Raw genomic sequence first — 6,000 nt, 5'->3', positions numbered from 1 at the left:
TGTGGTTCCTAGTCCGGTTATTGCTGGCAGCTTCAGGATGACCAGGGGTCTGGAAGCCTCCTGGTAAGCCGGTAGTCCCTACTGGGTATAGAGGACACTGTAGGCGCGGACCTGGTGTCCGGTTTGTATCTTGGGGTGAGCCTATGATGCTCCTCTGCCCCCTCAACTCCTCTTTCCTCTCCTTACTGCCTCTGGCCACACTCGGGGCCCTCAATCCAGCAGCAGACGTGCTGCGTCTTCACTGCTCTCAGTGGCAGCACACTCTCTGAACTCTCTCACTTTCTGACTGCCTAACTCCATCCTCCATATATATATATATATATATATATATATATATATATATATATATATCCCTAACAGGGCTCCCTCTGGTGGTATGAGGTGGAAGGGTGGAGGTGTTTGCTTGTAGTGAGGGCCTCTTGTGGAGAAGTCCGTCCATGCACCCTTTTGGGTCCTGTGGTACCTGTAGTAGCAGGGTGCCACACTCATCTTCTCTACAACTCTATTTCATCTTATTGTGAAGGGAACATGTACGATCTCACAGGTAAATGTATAAATGCTGAAAACTATTGGAGTTTTTAAAAGGCTGGTCTTAAGAGTTGATACGAATTTATTCGCAGGACCTGGTCCATCGGCCACTCTGTAATCAGTGGTCACTGGATGGAAGCTCTGAGAACTGCCTTCTACCTCCCGGTACTTGCTATTAACCGTCAACGCGTAACATCACATGTGCATCACATTGCAACAATCATGTTGTGCTAGGCCATCTAATCAATAGAAGAGTCAGATACTAGGACGTAGGACATTGTTCTCGTGGTCTGCCATCCTGCATCCTCAGATTATTGACACGGCCGATGGAATGGATCCTGCGAATCGTTTCACGCTAACTCTAGTGGGTTTCCGAGAGCATTGGTGTCCATAACAGATAACAATTCCACCTTTTTTTCCCCTCCATTTAAAAAACTTAGCCACAAAAGATCATTGCACAAAAGATCATTGTTCTTGGCAGCACATCGTCCTGTGTAAACAGTAATCGTTCTGCCGAGAAGAATGGCAGTCTATGTGCACTGAACTATCTATTGCAGATCGCTCAGTGGGCATTGTTAAGCACGGTCTTCCTGCATAAATAGGCAATTAAACAACCACCAATTGGTATATTTACTGATCGGCTATCGCTTAATGCTGCCTAATGTAAACCCAACTCTATTGGGGGTTCCTATTCACTCCATCTCTGTGTTCCAAAGAAGCCCAGTGACTATATGTAGCATTATTATAGCACAATGTATCAGCACAACAGCATACATAAAGCATACATTTATATTCCAATTATAGGTTTGAAGCTAGTAAATTGAGGACAAGCTGTTATTAGCAAAGTGACACAACAACCTTTAATCCTACATGTAGTGCAATAAAAAGGTAGCTGTGACACACGTCGCTGATAGTGTTGCAATCTGATGTACCTAGCTACCTAGAGGCTAATTTAATCAGTAGATTTCACTATCTTTTTCTATAGTACTTTGTCCTCTGATATAATTGCTTTTACAAAACCTAAGTGTTCCACAAATAGATCATCATGAAGAACATATTGCTCAATGCCTGAAGACGAATTTTCTAACCATTATTACTAAACACATGTTATGTTAAGCCGCATAAGTTACCAGAACTATTGCTTTTTTTTTGGTTTGATGTCTTAATATATGTGGGCTCAGAAATTGTGATCCCTTAAATCAAAGTTGAGTATTGCGCATGTAGTAAAATCAGAATTATTATCTCTCAACAATATGCACATACGATCCGTAATCAGCTCAGAAGAACTACAAGTTCTCATGTTCCAATTTGCTTGATATTCTAACCCCTTTATTCCCGAAGGCTGTTTGCACATTAATGACCGGGCCACTTTTCACCAGTGTCACTTTATGAGGTAATTCTGGAATGCTTCAATGGATCCCACTGATTCTGAGATTTTTTTTCATGACATATTGTACTTCATGATTGTGGTAAAATTTATTTGATATGACTTGCGTTTATCTGTGAAAAAATCTGAAATTTGGCGAAAATTTTGAAAATTTCGCAATTTTCAAACTTTCAATTTTCATGCCCTTAAGTCAGAGAGATGTGTCACACAAAATACTTAATAAATAACATTTCCCACATGTCTACTTTACATCAGCTCAATTTTGGAACCAAATGTTTTTTTCTTATGAAGTTATAAGGGTTAAAAGTTGAACAGCGATTTCTCATTTTTCCAACAAAATTTACAAAACCATTTTTTTAGGGACCACATCACATTTGAAGTGACTTTGAGGGGCCTTTATGACAGAAAATACCTAAAAGTGACACCATTCTAAAAACTGCACCCCTCAAGGTGCTCAAAACCACATTCAAGAAGTTTATTAACCCTTCAGCTGCTTCACAGGAATTTTTGGAATGTGGAAGAAATCAATGAACATTTAACTTTTTTATACACAAAATTTACTTTAGACCCAATTTTTTTTTTATTTTCGCAAAGGTTACAGGAAAAAATGGACCCCAAAATGTGTTGTGCAATTTCTCCTGAGCACGCCGATACCCCACAGGTGGGGGAAAACCACTGTTTGGGCACACGGCAGGGCTCGGAAGGGAAGGAGCGCCATTTGACTTTTTGAATGTAAAATTTGCTTGAATAATTAGTGGACGTCATGTTGTATTTGGAGAGCCCCTGATGTGCCTAAACAGTGGAAACCCCCCACAATTGACACCCTTTTGGAAACTAGACCCCCCAGGGAACTTATCTAGATGTCTAGATGTGTGGTGAGCACCTTGAACCCCCCAGGTGCTTCACAGAAGTTTATAACATTGAGCCGTAAATATAAAATTTTCACATTTTTCCCACAAAAAATGTTTTTCAGCCCCAAATTTTGCCTTTTCATAAGGGTAACAGGAGAAATTGCACCATACCATTTGTTGTGCAATTTCTCCTGAGTAAGTCGATACCCCATATATGGGGAAAAACTACTGTTTGGGTGCACGGCAGGGTTTTCGGAAGAAAAGGAGCGCCATTTGACTTTTTGAATGTAAAATTTCCTTGAATAATTAGCGGACGCCATGTCACATTTGGAGAGCCCCTGATGTGCCTAAACAGTGGAAACCCCCCACAAGTGACCCCATTTTGGAAACTAGACCCCTTAAAGAACTTATCTATATGTGTGGTGCGCACTTTGAACCCCCAAGTGTTCCACAAAAGTTTATAACATAAAGCCGTGAAAATAAAAAAAATCACTTTTTTTTCCACAAAAATGATCTTGCAGTCCCAATTTTTTTTTATTTTCACAAGGTTAACAGAAGAAATTGGACCCCAAAAGTTATTGTGTAATTTGTTCTGAGTACCCTGATTCCCCATATGTGGGAGAAAACTACTGCTTCGGCACACGCCAAGGCTCGGAAGGGGAGGGGTGACGTCTTGGAATTCAGACATTGATGGAATGGTCTGCGGGCGTCATGTCGTGTTTGCAGAGCCCCTGATGTGCCTAAACAGTGGAAATGCCAAACAATTTATCTAGATGTGTGGTGAGCACCTTAAACCCCCAGGTGCTTTACCGAAAATTTTATCGGCAAAATTTTTTCCACAAAAATTTTATTTTAGCCAAAAAAAATAATATTTTCAGAAGAGTAACAGGAGAAAGTGGATCCCAAAATTTGTTGTGCAATTTCTCCTGAGTATGTCAATATTCCATATGTGGTCAAAAACTACTTTTGAGGTACAGTGCAAAGCTCAGAAGGGAAGAAGCGCCATGTTGGAGTTTATATATTTTGCTGGGCTGGTTTGTCACATTGGCAGAACCCCTAAAGTGCCAGAACAGCAGAACCCCCCCCCCCCCCATAAGAGACCCCATTTTACAAACTACATGTCTCAATTAATTAATCTAGGGGTGCAGTGAGCATTTTGACACCACATGTGCCTCACAGAATTTTACACCATTGCGCTGTGAGGAAAAATAATTACATTTTTACCACCAAAGTTTTGTTTTAGCCCCACATTTTACATTTTCACACTGGGAAATGGGTAAAAGTGACACGAAATTTGTCACACAATTTTTGCTGAATGTAGAAATACACCATATGTGGCTGTACAGTACTGCTTAGCCACACGGCGAGACTTGCAAGGGACAGAGCGCTATTTGCCTCCTGGAGCACAGATTTTCTTAGAATAGTATGCAGACTCCATATACACAGCTCCTTAGTGCTAGAACAGCAGAATCCCCCCTCAAGTGACCCCATTTTGAAAATTATACCCATTTGGGAATTTATCTACAGATGTGGTGAGGATTTTAACTACATGGGTGTTTTCCAGAAACAAGCAGCAGTGGATGTTGCTGAGTGAAAATTGCAAACTGCCGTTGAAGTGACCAGTATGCTGTAGTGACCAGTACGTTGTGCCCAGCTCGTGTTTCTGGAGATATGCACCTGTAAATTAGGCAGGCTCTCATTGCTACAGAAATGCCAAACATGTGGACGCTAACTGCGGTTTAGGCACAATGTGGGGCTCAAATGGGAGGTGGGCATTTGTATTTGGGAGCACAGAATGCTCAGTTTCTTTTGGGGGGCAAGGGCCATTTTGCTTTTCCAAAACCTTTGTGCTACTTGTAATGTAGAAGCCCCCTTATGGCTATGTTCACACATCATGTTTTTTTCAGCGTTTTTTTATGCAAATTTTCAGCTGCATTTTGCAGTACCAGCAGTCTATGAGATTCCAGAAATCTCATGCACACATCATGTTTTTTATGTTTTTTTTGTTCAGGATTTTGTGCTTTGCATGTTTTTTTGCAAGATAGAGCATGTCACTTCTTTCAGTGTATTTTCAGCGTTTTTTCACCCATTGGAAGTAATGGGTGGTGAAAAAATGCACCAAAAACGCAGGTCTCAAGTTTGCAGCATTTTTTTCAGCGTTTTTTGTGCCTGAACTAGAATGAGATTTTTTTTTTTTACTGAACTTTTGTGTACATGCATAACAGAGACAAAAGGACAGTGAAAAAAATGCAGCAAAAACGCACCAAAAAAAAAGAGCAAGAAAACAGTAATAAAAATCCTGAGCAACCTCCTGGCAAGAGATCAAGTTTTGCGGCAGAAAAAAAAAGCATGATGTGTGAACATAGCCTATATTTCCGTTAACAGCTGATGAACCTGAGTGGGGACTTGCTTTTTTTGTGGATTGAGTTGAAACATTTATTGTGATCCAAAATGTTACGAAAAATGTTCTCATTTATCCTGTGCTCTATGCTGAGCACTGATATTGGGGTTTCCATTTAAATCTCCAAGTGACGTAATTCAAATGAAACCCCTGAGGGATCCATTCACGAAAAAGTGGCAGCAGAGGCCTCTTTCACACGTCAGTGTGTCTGGTATGTGTGGTGGCAGTTTCTGCCACATACTGGAGACACACATACTGGAGACACATACACACGCAGACCCATTCAAATGAATGGGTCTTTGCACATGTCTGTGTGTTTCCACGGACCATGTGTCCGTGGGCAAAACACGTTGACATATCCATTTTTTTCGCACTGCGCGGGACCACATAACGTCCTACACTGATGGCATCCGTGTGTCATCAGTGTGATATGTACCGGCGCCTGAGAATCAGCATACAGTTATTATTAATATTATTTATTATTCTAGCGCCATTTAATCCATGGCGCTTTACATGTGAAAAAGGGGTATACATAGCAGAAACACTTGCAAGAATCTTGAACAAAACGAGTCAGTGACTGGTACAAGAGGAGAGAGGACACTACCCGTGAAGGCTCACAATCTACAAGTTAGTGCTGTTCTCAAGTGCCGGGTGCTGAACGCTGCCCTCATCATTGTCCCCTGTTTGCACTGCGATCAGCACGAGCAAGGGACAATGATGAGAGCAGTATTCTGCTCCCACTGTGTCCTGGTGTAAAAATAATAAAATAAAAAAAATCCTTATACTCACCTGTCCGAAGATGTCCCCCACTGTAATCCACCTAACCACTAATG

Source organism: Phyllobates terribilis, unplaced genomic scaffold (genome assembly GCF_046119375.1).
Source record: "Phyllobates terribilis strain yellow unplaced genomic scaffold, ASM4611937v1 Scaffold_5__5_contigs__length_657084704, whole genome shotgun sequence".
Classification (NCBI taxonomy): Eukaryota; Metazoa; Chordata; class Amphibia; order Anura; family Dendrobatidae; genus Phyllobates; species Phyllobates terribilis.
This window is presented reverse-complemented; position numbering follows the sequence as displayed.